The sequence below is a fragment of the Colobus angolensis genome, unplaced genomic scaffold (assembly GCF_000951035.1).
Source record: "Colobus angolensis palliatus isolate OR3802 unplaced genomic scaffold, Cang.pa_1.0 Scaffold48, whole genome shotgun sequence".
In the NCBI taxonomy this organism is placed as follows: domain Eukaryota; kingdom Metazoa; phylum Chordata; class Mammalia; order Primates; family Cercopithecidae; genus Colobus; species Colobus angolensis.
The window spans coordinates 6,419,158-6,439,695 of record NW_012118265.1 but is presented as its reverse complement, the minus strand read 5'-3'; positions in this window follow the sequence as shown (position 1 = coordinate 6,439,695).

Genomic DNA, 20,538 nt, shown 5'->3' with positions numbered 1-20,538 from the left:
CTTACCCTTATCCTACATAAAACTGCAAACCCCTCACCACTAACTTTTCCTTTCCTCTCCTCTGCTTTATTTTTTCTTATGGCGCACAGTACCTCTAACATAAAATGTGATTGAGGTATTTATTGTGCTTTTAGTCTCTTCACCTAAAAGAGAATGACAACCCCATGAAAGCATAGACTTTTGTTCTTTTGGTTCACTGCAGTAACTCCAGTACCTAGCAGTGTATAACTGCAACTTAAGAGGTATTCAATAAAAGATGTTCCATGGATGAAAATGCAAGTTGTTTCTAAGATTCATTTCCTGTGTATCAAAGACTTCTTTAGAAAGAAATTAAAAAACCTCTTATAAATTCAATTTTCAAAAATATTTTCTTGTTACAACAGTTATAGTGGAGGTCTACCACAATGGATTTAGGAATCAAAGAAATAAGGCATCCTTACTCATTATAAATCATTTATTATAGATATAACTTAGCTTCACTATTAACAAGATCATAAAGAAGTTTATATTCATTACTTTATCCATTCTTTCAACTAGTTAATCAAAGAACATTTATTCTGCATCTGCTGGCTATTGTGCTATTAGTATAAAAATAAATACTCTATCCTCTCCCACAGAATGATAGCACAGATCAGTAAAATAGAGCATTTCTTGTTTTTCAAATGTATATTTATTCAAAAGGTTTTTAATTAAATAAATAATATAGTTATACCCACATTCGTATATAAATTCAATGTACTCTGCCCCAGTAGGAATTTCATGAAATTTAATGAGATAATCACAGAATGGCATGAAAAAACAAAAGGCCAAGAATAACCAATGTATTTTGGAAGAGAAGGAAGATTTTATAACAATGAGCCCCATATATAATATCAAAGCTTATCATAAAGCTATAATAATTACAAGCATAGTAGTGACAGAGGAATAAATAAAAACAACAATGGAACATAATGGAGAGCCCTGCATATATGGAAGTTTGCCATGTTACAGAAATGGCATTATAATACATAGCCAGATTATTTTAAAACATTTACATTTTTGTTATTATTATGGAAAAAAAAAACTTACTATTCAACTCACAAAGAAATTCCAAGTGGCTAAAGATCCAAACTTAAAAGCAAAAATTTAATAGTATGTAAAAGGGGCTGGGCACAGTGGCTCACACCTGTAATGCCAGTGCTTTGGGAGGATGAGGCAGGCAGATCACCTGAGGTTAGGAGTTCAAGACCACCCTGGCCAACATGGCAAAACCCTGTCTCGACTAAAAATACAAAATTAGCTGGGTGCGGTGGCACACGCCTGTAATTCCACCTACTCAGGAGGCTGAGGCAGGATAATCACTTGAACTCAGGAGGCGAATGTTGCAGTGAGCAGAGATCACACCACTGTGCTCCAGCCCGGGTGACAGAATGAAACTCTGTCTCAACAACAACAAAAAATATAGTATTTAAAAGAAAACATAGAATATATTTATGATATTTTGGTATAGGAAAGATTTCTTAGGAAGGACTTTAAAAAACAGTAACATAAAAGGAAAATTGATTTACTTTAACAAAGTTATAAAATAAAAGATAAGTATGGAATGGAAAGATATGTTTGCTTGATGTATAAGGAATGGGATTGTTATTTATAATATATAAAGAGTTTAGATCAATCAACAAGAAAAATACAAAGCAGCAAATCAATAAATGGACAAAGTATATAAAATTTAGAGACTAAGGTATCTAAGTGACCAACAAACAACAGAAAATATGCTCAGAAATGAATGGAAACATTCAAGTTAAGGCAATAATAACAGCATTTCACATTCATTAGACTGGCAAAAATGTGAAAGTCTGATAATGCCAAGTGTTGGAGAGAATGTGGAGTAAAACTCACATAATGTTGATTGACGGATAAGTTGATTGAATTACTTAGGAAGGCAATTTAGACATATGTAATATGTTTTAAAAGTTCCTTGTAAGATATGTTTTCTCTCGCCTCTGGGTGTTTGCTCAACTGATTCTTATATATTCACCCTCCTCCACCTTCATATGGTCAATTTCTGCCAATATCTTTAGGTCTCAATACACAGTTAGCCCTCTGAATTCAAGGTTCCACACCCATGGATTCAACCAACTGCAGACTGAAAATATTCAGGAAGACAATAGAAAAATTACAGCACAACAATAAAAAGCAAAGTTTTAAACAACACAGTAAAACAACGATTTAAACAAGCATTTACATCGAATTGGGTATTATAACTAATCTAGAGATGACTTAAGGTATACAGGAAGATATGCATAGCCTACATTTATGTAAATATTATGCCATTTTCTATAAAAGACTTGAGGATCTGCAGGAGTCTGGGAACAAATCCTGCCTCACCATTCTCCACTGTAGAACCAAGGGGTGACCATATATGTTGTTTCTTTTAATTGCCAAGTCTAAATGCTCTACTTTTGTGCTGTTCTCGGGCTTTCCACATGTGAGTGCTGAAATCATGCACTGAAACACTCAGGGGAGCATTATTTACATCATGGTCTATGGCAATGCTGTTGCTGGAGTTGTACATTGTGGTAACCATGTCATAATGTCCCTGTCACAGTACTGACCACACTGTATTGTAACTGCCTGCTGACTTACCCATCTTTCTCACTGAGTAGACAAGGGACATCACACTAGATACCAGAAGTCAACGTATCAAAACATCGAATCTTTACCTCCATCATGAGGCCATGTAGGCACACAACCTCTACTCATATACCATATCAGAAAGCAATTTTAGGGAAAGAAGCAGAGAAGAAGTCATCTAAGAAACTAAGTATTTTATCTAAGAGTTAATATTTCCTGAAAGGTGTAGGAATAAGTACCTGACAAGGCAAGGTGGCTCACGCCTATAATTCTAGCACTTTGGGAGGTCCAGGAGGGAGGATTGCTTGAACCCAGGGGTTAGAGGCCAGCCTGGACAACATAGGTAGGCCTCATTTCTACAAAAAGTTAAAAAAAAAAGCTGGCATGATGGTGCACACCTGTGGTCCCAGCTACTCAGGAGGCTGAGGTGGGAGGATCACTTGAAACTGGGAAGTCAAGGCTGCAGTGAGCCGAGATCATGACACTGCACTCCAGCCTGGGTGACAGAGGTGACAAAAGGAGACCCTATCTCAAGAAAAAAATTAAAAATAAATAATAATAATAAAAAAAAAACAGTAACAAGCTGAACAACCGAAAATAAGCATCATGATAGCAGCTTGCTCTTCATTGGTCCATTGCCAATTCCCTGCCCCTAGAAGAGTGTCTCACACATAGCAGTCCCTGAAGAAAGGTTTTCCTGAATGAACAAACAAATCAAGTTGTCTTATGATTACTGTATTAGACTATATGTAAGGGCCCATGAGGAAGACTAGAACAGAGCTAGACAGGCATCCATGTTGCTGTATTGTGTTAAATTTGTGGTACTCCACATGTTAGCATGTTAAGAATTCCTTAGGATCAGGAAGTTTTGTAAGGTTATTTAATTTATTCAGGGACAATTCAGGAGAAAGAAGGAAAAAAACATGAAAAGAATTCATGGGAACTAGAATCACAGGAAACCTGAATATATTCTAAAGATTTCCTGGCTCTTTAACAAGTAACATTTCTATAGCATTTTATAGACCCACAGAACTTTACATACCTTATCTCCTCAGCTACTCACCATGGAAGATAGAGACTACTCTGTCATTTCCTTCCTGTCAAGATAAAGATAATATCTCTCTACATTAAGTAGAGTTCTTTTTCAAAGTTCCTTTTACATCTTAAAGGCCATAAAAGTTGATTATCAAGAGCTGTTTGCTTTCTTTCAATTGTTTTTACTTTATTTTCAATAGAGTTTTGTTTGTTGAAAAGACAAGTACAAAAAGAAACTTTAATGGAATTGGATTGTGTTGGGGATTAGAAAACAATGCCCCCAAATGAAGGTCTCGGCAGGAGCCTCAGAAGCAAAAGTTTTTCTCTGACCTCCTGTCTCCCTGTCTCTCAATCTCATTATCCCCCTCCCCACCAGGTTAGCTAGAATCCCTCTTCCCCAAGGTAGGTGATAGAAACCAGAAGTCCTTTTCCCCAGAGCCAGCCATAAAACCTAAAAATATGAAACTGTCCCTCTGTTCAAGTTGTGTAAAAATGGGCTACGAAGAAATTAATAGAGCTACCTTGTTTGACTGTAGGTCATAAGACCCCCATTCCAGAGAATGCCCTGCCCCACACCCAGAAGGAAGGAATACATGCTGAGAGAGGCCAATAAAAATCTAGAATGACAGGCCTTGCTGGATTTGCCCACTCAGTCTCTTAATATTCGATCATATCCTTTTAGTTCAATTATATTTCTACACAGCTATCCATACTTTGTTGAACCTAAACATAAAAATGGACAATTTGGCAGATCAAAACCACAATGAGAGATCATCTCATAGTTGAACCTAAGCATAAAAATGGACAATTTGGCAGATCAAAACCACAATGAGAGGTCATCTCATAGCAGTCAGGATGACTTTTGTTTAAAAGTAAAAAATACAACAGATGTTGGCGAGCCTGCAGAGAAAAAGGAACACTTAGGCACTGTTGATGGGAATGTAAGTTAGTGCAGCCACTGTGGGAACCAGTATAAAGATTTCTCAAAGAACTAAGAGTTGAACTATCATTCAACCCAGCAATCCCACTTTCAAAGGAAAATATATCATCCTACTGAAAAGACACATGCACTTGTGTGTTCATCTCAGCTCTGTTCACAATAGCAAAGATGTGGAATCAACCCAGGTGCCTATCAATGGTGGATTGGATAAAGCAAATGTGGTACATATACACCACAGAATACGACACAGCCATAAAAATGAATGAAATCATGTCCTCTGCAGCAACATGGATGCAGCTGGAGGCCATTATACTAAGTGAACTAATGCAGAAACAGAAAACTGCATGTTTTCATTTATAAGTTGTAGCTAAATATTAGGTACACATGGACATAAAGATGGGAACAATAAACGTTGGATACTACTAGGCAGGGAGAGAGAGAGGGGAGCAAGGGCTGAAAAACTGTTGGGTACTATGCTCACTCCCTATGGATAGATTTATTCAGACCACAAGTCTCAACATCATGAAATATATGTTTGCAACAAACCTGCATGTGTACCCCCAATTCTAAAATAAAAGCTGAAAAAAGGGACAATTTTCTCTGTATCTTTGGGTCTTTATGCTGAAGGCTCCCATGTATACATGTTAAGCAAATTTGTATGTTTTTATTCTATTAATCAATGTGCCTCATGTTAGTGATTTTTCAGTGAATTTTAGGGGGCCAAGGGCATTGGCCCCCACAGTTACTAGGTTAAAGTTTCATTAACTCTTTTCTACACAACCTAAGATTCCACAAACTGTGCTGAGGTGCATTGATGTATTAACTAAGAAGGGTTACCTGTAGACATTTTAGTGGCAATTGTGATTCTTTCATATTTCCATTGAAAATATCACTGAATCTGATCTTTTCTCCTCAGCTATAAAGTACATATTTAAATTCCTCCTGGCTGGGCGCGGTGGCTCAAGCCTGTAATCCCAGCACTTTGGGAGGCCGAGACAGGTGGATCACCAGGTCAGGAGATCGAGACCATCCTGGCCTACACGGTGAAACCCCGTCTCTACTAAAAAATACAAAAAACTAGCCGGGCGAGATGGCGGGCGCCTGTAGTCCCAGCTACTCGGGAGGCTGAGGCAGGAGAATGGCGTAAACCCGGAAGGCAGAGCTTACAGTGAGCCGAGATTGCGCCACTGCACTCCAGCCTGGGCGACAGAGCGAGACTCCGTCTCAAAAAAAAATAAAAATAAAAATAAAAATAAAAATAAATAAATTCATCCTATAGTGATGCATCTGTTCCTAAGTGCAACTGAAATCCACACTAAAAAGATACCAGAATAATGTAACTGCTTCGTTAGGTTTCTATATTTCAACATATTTAAACTATGTGACTTTAAAATATTGGAGAACGTTTGGTTAGTTTTTATTTTCCTTTACAGTCACCCACTTTAGTGTGTATCAGTTACCATCAGAGTTCTTTTTAATATATAGATCTTGGAGAATGCATCTCTTTTAAGTGTAGTGTGCCATACCAAATTGTTCAGTGATAGATTACATGTTTGGGAAAATATGATCTTATTTGTTATACCATAATTTAGTTTATATCCAGTAATACTTCACTCAAGGTTGGTTTGATCCTGGCATAATTTGAAGAGATAAATGACATAAATATATGTTTCAAAATAAATTCTATTGATATTTGTTTGCTCCCACTGATACAATGTATCTCATGGCAGGATGACAGGATGTCACAGTTTGAGACTGGTTTTTATTGGTTTTTAAATTGTGCTATGCCCAGACCAACTGGTGCCTTATGTTAAGAATTGTTTCTCAGAGCACCAACTGTAGCACTTCCATTCTTGATGAGATTAGGCAATGCAGCCATTTACCGATTGGAGCAAGTATATGGATTCTTCACTATTGTCCATAAGTGTGATAAAGTATGTTTACTTTTTCTAGCCTTCATTTAAAAATTGCAGAATTTGCTTGAAGTAGCCACTTTTTTTCTCAATTCATCTACTTCTATGATACATCCTAACAAAGTAATTTCTAATGCTTTTGCCTGGCTATAACTCCAGCTGTTTACACTGACAGAGATTTTTACACTGAATCTGATATCTCATCTTCAATTTCTATATAGTACATCTCCTTGGAAGGTTAATTTTGATGTCAGCATAACCAAAGCTTGAATTAACTATCTCCCAGATGAATGTTGTTAGAGTTACTGAAAGCAGAGTACAACTACTTACAGTAAGTTGCCATCACATGGAATCTACTCTTGATGACATTTGAAGGGGTGACTAATTTTCTTTCAAACTAAAAGCTGCTCTGGAACCTAAAGAGCATTTCATTCCAGCCTTCAACAGGATCCTCCTCTCACTTCCTCTTGGGATATAAATGCCTTCAAAGAGGGAAGCCCAGGATTTACCACCTGGTGTTGAAAATGAGAAACTTTGGGAGCCATGGAGATTCCACATGACTCCAGTGCTGGCGAGAAGCCAGGGAAAAGTAAAAGATGCAAGAGAAAGATATAGGACTCTTCACAGTTTGTCTGCTTTGTACCAGAAAGTATTAGACACACGGAAGGCATACTTCTGTTGTTATTGTTGATTGTTGCCAATTTTGTGGATAGCTCCAACTCTGTTGGGGGAAAAAAGATGAGAAATAGAGAGCTTAATAGATAAGCAATAAAGAAACTAGGTTTTTTTCATTTGCTTTCCTTTCAAATCCATGGCTTTAAAAAGCAAAGTTAGGCTGGGCATGGTAGCTCACACATGTAATCTTAGCACTCTGGGAGGCTGAGGCAGGAGGATCACTTGGGGTCAGGAGTACGAGACCAACCTGAGCACAATGTCTTTTGTTAATTTGGCAATGGAGCTCCTACCCTCCATGAGGAGACAAGAAAAGAAAATCCTTCGGTATGAGAGTTATCTTGAAATAAACTGTCCCCAACTCATACATGCGCTTAAACATTGTGTTCTTCCTTGGGTTACCATCTTAGAATAAACACTCAGAATATGAATTGTCTTTTCTACAAATCACCACAGCTGTTGATTAGGTTTTGATTTCAACTGTTGGTTTGGGTTTTGATTCAAATGTTTCACTGCAACATAATTCATTCTTGCATTCATTCAGTAAACATATTGTAAACTACCTATTGAATTTGTTCCAGGAAGTATAAAAATGCTGAACATAAAAAGACAAACAAGAATGTTCCTGTTCTTTAAGTTGACAGATAAGGTAGGAAGGCTGACATATAAACCAAAATTATTCTGCCAGATAGACAAAGAAGTGAGCAAAAATGCTGAAAAAAAGAAAGCCTAAGCAAAAGGATTTATTATTGAGCATACAAATTCTAACAATTCCGAATCTTACCTTATGGTTGAGAAAAAGATTTTACTGAGAGTTAGGTTTCATGAGTCAAGGTTGCAAAGAAAGGGAAGGATCAGATGATATTTGTTTTTTAATGCAATGCTAAGGAGTTAGTACTTTATCCTATAAACGAGTGTTTCTCAAAGTGGGTTCCATAGACCAGTAGTGGTCTTCATCAAGTGACCAGGTGGTCCTGAGATACTTGGGTTGTTTTAGAAAGTGAAGTAATAAGCAATTTAATTTATATGCATTTCAGAAATTTGGAATGTGAAATTATTTTCATAAGCTACTATTGTTATAACCATTTCATTCTTTAAAAGTATGTATATGCTATAGAGAATTAAAATAAAAACTCCTGCAAGGACCAGGCAGGTCATGTGTATGAATAAGCAAGTTGTCTATAATTTGTTTTTCAGTGTCAGAGAGAAAGCAGGAGGGAGGGAAATGTGAAGACCTAGACAGTACATTTTCTGTAAAGTGGGAAAATGTTAAGGAATCCAGCTAATTGTTGCCATGTAGGAATTCAAGATATATTATATCATATCATATATTTTAATGTAGAAAATATATATTTATATCTACATATTATATAACATACATACATATAATATTACACGTATATATGTATTGCATATTTGACCTTAATTTATTGTATGCATAATATACATGCATGTGCGTGTGTGTGTGTGTGTATTAAGAGTAGCCATAAATCTGGATTTCTAGGCAACCTCTTTCAATACATATGTTGGCAAATAACCCAAATTTAAAACACATATGGGCCAGTAGTATCAAGCCAAAGATCACACATTTGTGGGCCAGGTTTAAAATCATTGTAACATTACATGGATAGCATTGGTTCATTCCACTCTTCTAATACTTGATTAAAGTGGGGAGGAGCAAGGGAGTTTCACTAGCTAAAATATTTTCATGTCTGTAGGAACTATTGTTTAACTTTTTAAAAATGTTTTCTATTTTTAATACATGTTAGATATGCATTTTACTGTTACTGTGGCATTTCATGACATTTCATGACATATATCTTGTTTACCAGAAAAGGTCAATGGCTCAAAAGTGACCCACTGAATAATAAAACAGGGAATGAAAGTAGAAATACAAATTCTCCAAATAAAAAATGCAATCTAACTGTGTGTGTTCTGGAAAAGCAAGTTGCCCAAAACTACATCATAAGAAAAAGACAATGGCATTTCTTCTAACTTCCTAATTTACATTATCATATTAACCAATATTTAAATACTTTAAAAGTCATTGACACTATCCCAATCATTTGATGATATTAAAGATTAAGCATTAAATATTCTTTTTACTGTCAAAATTACTGTACTGACTTTTTAATTAACATAATTTTGGAAGGAATCTACATTTACCATGTGGTAGGTGATCTCCGTCATCAAACATGTGCATAGTAGAAGAAAAATTGAAGAAGTTAACAGGGAAATGTACTTTCAAATATATGTCTTGTTACTGATTCTTGATAATAATGATGCAATATAAGAGCAGCTATTAATTTAATATCAAGTACTCTGCTATATCTTTCCAATGTATGTGTGATCTCTTATTGCTAGTAGGAGAATAACTCTTAAAGAAAATTGTTATTATCCCCCCGTTACACAAATGAGGAGAACAAATTCAGGTTCTCATGTCTATTCAGTTGGTGAAAGTTTTTATAATTACTTAATATCACCATTGGTGCTATATAGAAGAGGCAAAGCCAAAATTTAATACAAATTTTTTTGAATTCTAAACTCATGATCTTTCCATTTCACAGTGCTACTCTTCTGCTTTCATCCATGTAAACCTGTGGCTACCATATTGAGTAGCTCATAGTTAGTATAACTGTTTTAGCTTGGTATTTTCATATTTTAAAAACTATTTTAATCTCATATATTTTCACACTTCCAAATTTGATACTTTCCCCTTTTAATTCCTCTCTAGTTTGTTAACCAAAATATATTTTAACAAAGAAATCCACCAAGCTTTAAGGAACTATAAACCCATAAACTCTTTTTTTTTTGAGGTAGAGTCTCACTCTGTCACCCAGGCTAGAGTGTGGTGGTACAATCTCAGCTTACATCCGCCTCCTGGGTTTAAGCAATCCTCCCACTGCAGCCCCCCTAAATAGCTGGGACTATAGGTGCAAGCCACCTGGCTAATTCTAATATTTTTTGTAGAGAAAGAGTTTTACTATGTAGTCCAGGCTGGTCTTGAACTCTTGAGGTCAAGTGATCCACCTACGCCAGCCTCCTAAAGTGCTAGGATTACAGGCATGAGCCACTGCACCTGGCCAGTGGCCATAAACTTTTAAAATGTAGGAGATAATATTTTCAAAATATCAGCCTTAACACTGATCATATATATCTCTAGTGATACCTCATATAAACACTTTTCTTACTATCATTTCTTCCAGAAAGAGCCATTATATTCAAACCCATTATTCCTCCCTGAATGTTGTCAGGGAGGAAAACTTTCCCACTATCCTTTGAAGCTCTGTAAATGGTGACCTGTGAATTTAACTGACAATAGACACATCAACAGAAGAAAAGGAAAACCCTAAAATTTATTTATATGCATATGCTAATACACAAAAGAAGCAGCTTACTAAATGGCTAGAGTTAGAGGTTTATACACCTAACTTAATAGGGGTGAGGGGTCATGAGAAAAGGCTTCTATGGAAAGAACAAAGGAGTTCCTAAGTGAACAAACAGGAGAAAATAAACTTTGAGATGCTTGTTTATGCATGTGTGAGTGGTCTCCATTTTTATCTTTATGGCTATAAAATTCCCTTTAGCATCATTCCCAGAAGTTTCTGCTTTTAGTGAGATAAGGGAAGTTTGAAAAGACTTCCGTCTGCATCTGTTGAATTGCAAATGTCTTTAATTTAAAATTCTCTTTATGCCAATTCGAGGGTCTGAGTCCTTAATATCAAACTTTACCCACATAAGAAAATTTTTTTAGATCTAAAAATTTTCCTATGATGCTTACTTATTGAAAACCTATCCACCAATTTCAAAAATACCCACTGAATCTGTTACCAGCCACAAATTCTTAGGCTCCTACACAATAGAAACTGACACAAGGCCAAACAAGTTTCCCAGACAAAGCTTTTATTGGGGGCTTATGTTTGAGCACCAGCGAGACTGTACAGGAGGGAGAGTTCACCAGCTTGTGATCCTTTATTTGGCAAGGGAAAGGAGTCAATGTTAAAGGAAAGCTATGTCAGCATGATTAGGGAGGGGGTTTCAGCTGTGCAAATGTAGTGTAGAAACATACTTTTTCATACATCACATGACTAAAAAGTGGCAGAAAGTTCCTCCTTGGGTGGGGATTTTAGTATTATTGAGATGTGAAGCCAGCTGGACTTTCTGGGTCAAGTAGGGAATGGGAGAACTTTTCCGTCTAGCTAGAGGATTGTAAAATGCACCAATCAGCTCTCTGTGGCTAGCTAGAGGTTTGTAAAATGGACCAATCAGCACACTTTAAAATGGACCAATCAGTGCTCTGTAAAATGGACCAATCAGCACTCTGTAAAATGGACCAATCAGCAGGATGTGGGTGGGGACAAATACGTGAATAAAAGCTGGCCCCTCAGCCTGCAGCAGCAACCTGCTTAGGTCCCCTTCCACCATGTGAAAGATTTTTTCTTTCACTCTTCACAATAAACCTTGCTGCTCCTCACTCTTTGGGTCCATGCCACCTTTAAGAGCTGTAACACTCACTGCAAAGGTCTGCAGCTTCATTCTTAAAGTCAGCAACACCAAGAACCCACTGGAAGGAACCAACTCTGGACACATCTTAGCGACCCAGATGGGACCATCACCAAGCAGTGAATACCATCGGACCCCTTTCACTTGCTATTCTTTCCTATTTTTCCTTAGAATTTGGGGGCTGAACAGCGGGTACCTGTTGGCCAATTAAAAGTGACTAGCACAGCAGCTGAATGAAAGACACAGCTGTCAGGCTTTCTGGGAAAGGGCTCTCCAACAACCCCCGACTCTTTGGAGTTGGGAGTGTTGATTTGCCTGGAACCAGTTTCTGCTTTTCCTGTACTTCCGGGATGAGCCAAAGGTCGACAGAGAGGAAAGCCATTCAGCTCCAGGGTCCCCCAAAATGTTGGTTGATCCTGCAGCCATGAGCAGAACTCTCAAAGTTGCCTCGTCCAAGGGAGACTCAGCCATCTATCCTGTCTATCCTGACCCTTGTCTCCTGGGTCCTAATGCCTGTCAGACAAACTTCTCACATTTCTTTTCCGACGTTAGTGCCACTTCTAAAAACCACTCCCGGTCTCTGGAGCTTTACTAGTTTCTCCTATAATGATGATTTCTAGTATAAACTTCAGGACTCTGTTCCCTTATTTAGCCACCCGGGCTCACCAATAAGAAAGACATAATTTTTGCCCGAAGCCCCATTGATCAGGGGGCAATGTCTGGAATTTTAGGATCCCTCCTCAGACTAGCAGACCTAAGAGAAGCAATTCCTGAAGCTAGGATATGGGGAGCCTCAGAAATTGTATCCTTCCTATTCATGTGATGAGAGGTAAGGACAAAAGGCATCAGTCTTCCAATCTGGGAGATTCTTTCCCCTCCCTAAGGGTATAACTAGCCCTCCACTCCATTTTGAGGCATATTATCTTTATAGGACAGGGCTAAGGTCCCAATACTAACAGAAGAAAATGCTTAGGTCTCTAACAGGTTTTCGAGAATGTGTTGGTAAGGGCCACTAAATCTGATTTTTCTTGGTCCTCTTTGTGGTCTAAGAGGAAAGGCAAGGGTGCAGGTTTTCGAGAATGCTTCAGTAAGGGCTGCTAAATCCAACCTTCCTCAGTCCTCCTTGTGGTCTAGAAGGAAACCTAGTGTTTCTGCTGCTGCGTCGGTGAGCACAGCTATTCCCATCAGCAGGGTCCAGGGACCGTTGCAGGTTCTTGGGCAAGAAGGGTTTCTGTTGCTGTGTCGGTGAGTGCAACTATTCCGATCAGCGGGGTCCAGGGACCATTGCAAGTTCTTGGGTGGGGGTTGGGGGGAAACAAACAAACCAAAACCATGGGCGTTTTTATTCTTTGAGATGGGAAACATTCAGGCATCAACAGGCTCACCCTTGAAATGCATCCTAAGCCATTGGGACCCATTTGACCCGCAAACCCTGGAAAAGAAGCAGCTTATTTTTTTCTGCAATATGGCCTGGCCCTAATATTCTCTCTCTGATGGAGAAAAATGGCCTCCTGAGGGAAGAATAAATCACAACGCTATCCTGCAGCTTGACCTTTTCTGTAAGAAGGAAGGCAAATGGAGTGAAATACCTTATGTCCAAGCTTTCTTTTCATTGAAGGAGAATCCATAACTATGTAAAGCGTGCAATTTGTATCCCACAGGAGGACCTCTTAGCTTACCTCCATATCTTAGCCTCCCTACAGTTCCTCTTCCTATTATTGATAAGCCTCCTCTAATCTCCACCTCCCAGAAGGAAAGAAGCAAAGAAATCTCCAAGGGATCACAAAAACTCCTGGGCTATCAGTTATGTCTCCTTCAAGCTGTGGGGGGATGGGAATTTGGGCCAACCCAGGTACATGTCCTCTTCTCCCTCTGATTTAATGTGGATCAAAGTAGACCTGGGGAAGTTTTCAGATGATCCTGATAGGTACATAGATCTCCTACAGGGTCTAGGGCAAACCTTCGACCTCACTTGGAGAGATGTCATGTTATTGTGAGATCAAACCCTGGCCTTTAATGAAAAGAATGAGGCTTTAGCTGCAGCCTGAGAGTTTGGAGATACCCGGTATCTTAGTGCAGTAAATGATAGAATGACAGCTGAAGAAATGGACAAATTCCCTACTGGTCAGCAAGCTGTCCCCAGTATGGATCCCCATTGGGACCTCGACTCAGACCATGGGGACTGGAGTCATAAATGTCTGCTGACCTGGGTTCTAGAAGGACTAAGGAGAATTAGGAAATAGCCCATGAATTATTCAATGATGTCCACCATAGCTCAGGAAAAGGAAGAAAATCCTTCCACCTTCCTTGAGCAGCTACAGGAGGCCTTAAGAAAATATACTCCCCAGTCACCTGACTCCCTCGAGGGTCAATTGATCCTAAAAGATAAGTTTATTACCCAATCAGCCACAGATATCAGGAGAAAGCTCCAAAAGCAAGCCCTGATCCCTGAACAAAATCTGGAGACATTATTAAACCTGGCAACTGTGGTGTTCTATAATAGGGACCAAGAGGAACAGGCTGAAAAGGAAAAGCAAGATCAGAGAAAGACTGCAGCCTTAGTCATGGCCCTCAGATAAACAAACCTTGGTAGTTCAGAGAGGACAGAAAATGGAGCAGGCCAATCACCTGGTGGGGCTTGTTATTAGTGTGGTTTGCAACGACACTTTAAAAAAGATTGTCCAACGAGAAACATGCTGCCCCCTCACCCATGTCCACTATGCTGAGGCAGTCAGTGGAAGGTGTACTGACCCAGAGGACAAAGATTCTCTGGGCCAGAAGCCCCCAACCAGATGATCCAACAATAGGACTGAGGGTGCCCAGGGCAAGTACCAGCTTATGTCATCACCCTCACTGAGGCCCGGGTACATTTAACCATTGAAGGCCAGGAAATTGACTTCCTCCTGGACACTGGCATGGCTTTCTTGGTGTTAATCTCCTGCCCTGGACAGCTTTCCTCAAAGTCCGTTACCATCTGAGGGATCCTGGGACAGCCTGTAACCAGGTATTTCTCCCACCTCCTCATTTTTAATTGGGAGATTTTGCTCTTTTCACATGCCTTTCTTCTTATGCCTTAAAGTCCCACACCCTTATTAGGGAGGGATATATTAGCCAAAGCTGGAGCTATTATGTACATGAATATGGGGAAGAAGTTACCCATTTGTTGTCCCCTGCTTGAGGAGGGAATCAATCCTGAAATCTGGGCATTGGAAGGACGATTTGAAAAGGCAAAAAATGCCCACCCAGTCCAAATCAGGCTAAAAGACCCCACCACTTTTCCTTATCAAAGGCAATATCCCTTAAGGCCTGAAGCTCATAAAGGATTACAGGATATTGTTAGACATTTAAAAGTTCAAGGCTTAGTAAGAAAATGCAACAGTCCCTGCAACACCCCAATTCTAGGAGTACAAAAACCAAATAGTCAGTGGAGACCAGTGGAAGATCTTAGACTCATCAATGAGTCAGTAATTCCTCTACATCCAGTTGTACCCAACCCCTATACCCTGCTCTCTCAAATACCAGAGGAAGCAGAATGATTCACGGTTCTGGACCTGAAGGATGTCTTCTTCTGTATTCCCCTGCACTCTGACTCCTAGTTTCTCTTTGTCTTTGAGGATCACACAGACCACACATCCCAACTTATGCCCCAGGGGTTTAGGGATAGCCCTCATCTGTTTGGTCAGGCACTGGCCCAACATCTAGGCCACTTCTCAAGTCCAGGCACTCTGGTCCTTCAGTATGTGGATGATTTACTTTTAGCTACCAGTTCGGAAGTCTCATGCCAGCAGGCTTCTCTAGATCTCTTGAACTTTCTAACCAATCAAGGGTACATGGTGTCTAAATTGAAGACCCAGCTCTGCCTACAACAAGTCAAATATCTAGGCCTAATCCTAGCCAGAGGAACCAGGGCCCGCAGCAAAGAATGAATTTAGCCTATGCTGTCTTATCCTTGCCCTAAAACATTAAAACGGTTGTGAGGGTTCCTTGGAATCACCAGCTTTTACCAACTATGGATCCCTGGATACAGCAAGATAGCCAGGCCCCTCTATACTCTAATCAAGGAGACCCAGAGGGCAAATACTCATCTAGCAGAATAGGAACCAGAGGCAGAAACAGCCTTTAAAACCTTACAGCAGGCCCTAGTATGAGCTCCAGCCTTAAGCCTTCCCACAGGACAAAAGTTCTCTTTATACATCACAGAGAGAGCAGGAATAGCTCTTGGAGTCCTTACTCACACTCTTGGGACAACCCCACAACCAGTGGCATACCTAAGTAAGGAAACTGATATAGTAGCAAAAGGCTGGCCTCACTGTTTACGGGTAGTTGTGGCGGTGGCCATCTTAGTATCAGAGGCTATCAAAATAATACAAGGAAAGGATCTCACTGTCTGGACTACACATGATGAAAATGGAATACTAGGTGACAAAGGAAGTTCATGGCTATCAGACAACTGCCTACTTAGATACCAGGCACTACTCCTTGAGGGGCTGGTGCTTCAAATACACATGTGTGTGGCCCTTAACCCTGCCACTTTTCTCCTAGAGGGTGGGGAACCAAACGAGCATGACTGCCAACAGCTCTTATGACTGCCAACTAATTATAGTCCAGACTTATGCCACCCAAGAGGATCTCTTAGAAGTCCCCTTAACTAATCTCAACCTTAATCTATATACTGATGAAAGTTCATTTGTGGAGAATGGGATACGAAGGGCAGGTTATGCCATAGTTAGTAATATAACAGCACTTGAAAGTAAGCCTCTTCCCCCCAGGGACCAGTGCCCAGTTAGCAGAACTAGTGGCACTTACCTGAGCCTTAGACCTGGGAAAGAGAAAAAGAATAAATACGTATACAGATAGCAAGTACGCTTATGTAATCCCACATGCCCATGTTGCAATATGGAAAGAAAGGGAGTTCCTAACCTTTGGGGGAACCAACCCCCATTAGATACCACAAGGAAATCATGGAGTTATTGCACTCAGTGCTAAAACCCAAGGAGGTGGCAGTCTTATACCTCCAAAGCCATCAAAAAGGGAAAGGAGAGGGGAGAAGAGCAGCATAGGCGGCCGGCAGAGGCAGGGAAAGACCAGCAGAGAAAAAAGAGAAAGAGAGAGAGAGAGGAAGAGATAGAGAGACAGAAAGTCAGGCAGAGAGAGAGAGGGGAAAGACAGAGAGAAAGAAAGAGAGAAAGAGAAAGACAGGAAGTCAATGAGAGAGAGACAGAGGAAGACACAAAGAGGCAGTCAGAGACAGAGAGGATGAGACAGAGACAGAGGGAGTCAGAGAGAAAGAGAGAGACAAAGAGAAAGAGAGAAAGAAAAAGAGAAAGAGAGATGGTAGTAGTAAAGAAAAAATGGTGTACCCTATTCCTTTAAAAGCCAGGGTAAATTTAAAACCTGTAATTGATAATTGAAGATCTTCTCCATGACCCTGTAACACTCCAATACCACCTTGTTGTCAGTGTAAACAAGGGCATATCCTAAAAGCACTGAGGCCACTGACAACCCATAGCCTTCCTATCAAAAATCCTTAACCCAGCAGGTTTCCTAACAGGAGATCTAAATGATCTAAATCTTAATTAATTACCATACAAAAGTCCGACCAGACCTAGGAGAAACTCCTTTCAGGACAGGAGACAGATGGTTCCCCCCGGGTGATTAAGGAAAAAAGACACAATGGGTATTCAGTAAATGATAAGGCAACTCTTGTAGAAGCAGAGTTAGGAAAATTGCTTAATAGTTGGTCTGCTTAAACATGTGAGCTGTTTGCACTCAGCTAAACCTTAAAGTACTTACAGAATCAGGAAGGAACCATCTATACAATTCCAAGTTAATATTGATTAAATGAGGTCTTATTAATAGCAAAGAATAATTGAAATCCCAAACTTACAAGGTTTTCAACAAAAGTAAAGTTTGCTAAAAGTTAACAGTGTGACATGTATTATCCTAACTTCTAATCTTGTGGAAATCAGACCCTACCAGTGCCCCTCAAAGTTCAAGTTGCAAGAAATAACAAAATCTATCCTTACTCTACAATCCCAAATAGACTATTTGGCAGCAGTGACTCTCCAAAACCGCGGAGGCCTAGACCTCCTCACTGCTGAGGAGTACTTTGCACCTTCTTAGGGAAAGAGTGTTGTTTTTACACTAACCAGTCAGGGATAGTATGATACACCACCCGGCATTTACAGGAAAAAGCTTCTGAAATCAGACAATGCCTTTCAAACTCTTATGCCAACTCTGGAGGTGGGCAACATGTCTTCTCCCCTTTCTAGGTCCCATGACAGTCATCTTGCTATTACTCACCTTTGGGCCCTGTATTTTTAACCTCCTTTTCAATTTTGTTTCCTCTAGGATCAAAGCCATCAAGCTACAGATGGTCTTACAAATGGAATCTCAAATGAGCTCAACTAACAACTTCTACTGAGGACTCCTGGACTAACCCGCTGGCCCTCTGGCCCAGAGAGTTCCCCTCTGGAGGATACTACCACTGCAGGGCCCCTTCTTTGCCCCTATCCAGCAGGAAGTAGGTAGAGTGGTCATCACCCAATCCCCAACAGCAGTTGGGGTGTCCTGTTCAGAGGGGGGATTGAGAGGTGAAGCCAGCTGGACTTCCTGGGTCGAGTGGGGAATGGGAGAACTTTTCTGTCTTGCTAGAGGATTGTAAAATGCACCAATCAGCTCTCTGTGGCTAGCTAGAGGTTGGTAAAATGGACCAATCAGCACACTGTAAAATGCATCAATTTTACAGTGCTCTGTAAAATGGACTAATCAGTGCTCTGTAAAATGGACCAATCAGCAGGTTGTGGGTGGGGACAGATAAGGGAATAAAAGCTGGCCACCCCAAATGAAGCTGGAAACCATCATTCTGAGCAAACTATCACAAGGACAGAAAACCAAACACCGCATGTTCTCACTCACAGGTGGGAATTGAACAATGTGAACACTTGGACACAGGGTGGGGAACGTCACACACTGGGGCCTGTCATGGGATCAGCGGAGGGCGGGGGGGTGGGATAGCATTAGGAGGAGAGATACCTAATGTAAATGACGAGTTAATGGGTGCAGCACACCAACATGGCACATGTAAGCATATGTAACAAACCTGCATGTTCTGCACATGTACCCTAGAACTTAAAGCATTAAGAAAAAAAAAAAAAAAAGCTGGCCACCCCAGCCAGCAGCAGCAACCCGCTCGGGTCCCCTTCCACTCTGTGGAAGCTTTCTGCTTTTGCTCTTCACAGTAAATCTTGCTGCTGCTCACTCTTTGGGTACCGTGCCACCTTTAAGAGTTGTAACACTCACCGCAAAGGTCTGTGGCTTCATTCTTGAAATCAGTGAGACCAAGAACCCACGGGAAGGAACCAACTCCAGACACATTATAATGAGGCAAAGGGTCAGGATCAGTCATTCTCCTGGTCTTGTCTGCCTACAGGTAATAGGGTTAACTCCCCTGAATAAGATTTATGGTGGATTTATGGTGGCTGCCTATCTTAGTTTCTTCATATAGTTTGCAAGGTCTGGTGAGGAGGTATGGCACTAATGGAGGTGGTACAACAAGGTCTGGTAGTCAGCAGACATGAAAAAAATGCATTAGTGGGTGTTGGGGGCCAAGTCTCATCCCTATTCTGTCTCATTCCCGCCCCGCCCCTCCCCTGACCAGCCAACCACCTGAGAGATTTTATCTTCCTTAATCTTAAGGAGAAGGGGCTAGAGGTCTCATCTTCTGGAGCTACTTCCTGCTGATCGGGGTTGTCATTGCTGCCTAACTTTGGAGGTTGTAAAAATCTCTCACTGACTGATCTAATGATATATAGGGACTCAGATCCTCCTGGGTAGTATTGGTTGTTCCACCATTAGCTTGACTAGGGGATTTCAAGCCTGAAAGGCACAAACTTTAATAGTCCTCACCCCTGTGGAATATCATAAATAATTATTTAAAAAAATCAAATAGCATCAGTGATAATTAGTAAACATCCTTAAGCCTAGTTTAATAATGCCCATAAGAAGAAATCAGATGCCATCTGAAATCTAAGTGAATAGGCTAGAAAACCAGTCTCCTGCTGTCTGAAATATCAGAGTGTGTTGATCTAGAGTATGTTGCAACTAAGTAATTTTCTGTCTTATTTTTTTCTACTCTAATTTCAATTTGTGAAAATGCATTTATATATGTGCAGCAAGAGGAGTTAGTTACCATGCAACCCTCACCTTTTTCGGCAAGCATATAACGTAGAACTATTCTGTTATCTAAAACTACCTGGGCTACTGAATTGAGTGATACTTGAAAATCAGTTAAAGAATTGGCAGTTTCATTAGCTAATATGAATATGGTCTTTGAAATATTCCTTAATACCCATTGATGAGCTGCTACTCCCCACCAGGGAAGCAATGAATAACCCAAAATAGTTTGTCTTCATCTGGGATACCTCCTGGTAAATCTCGTGCCACCCTAGTGAATAATTTGAAGGAGCTCATCCAATGTTTGACTTTAGTGTTTTTGTGAACAGAAAAAGAGACCACTGAAGCTTCCATAAGATAAAACCCATTGCTAGTTTCATTGCTTAGACATAGGGATGCCTATTCTTTGCCATCCCATGCACACACAAAAATGTAGCATGTGAGTGCATTCATCTTATATGTGGCATTTTAGGATGATTGGGTAATATTAATATAAGGGTCTATTGCATGTCTCCAACCCAGACATTTTTACCTACTGGTAACAACCATTCCTTTCTAGGGTCAAAGGCTTTGCATGAATTTAAAGGTGGGCTTAACCCTTGATCGTAGGTGGGTATTTCACATTTTAAAAAGCAGAGTAGGAGTTGGAGTTGTCCTAGAAGATGTATGAATTTGACCCAATATGTA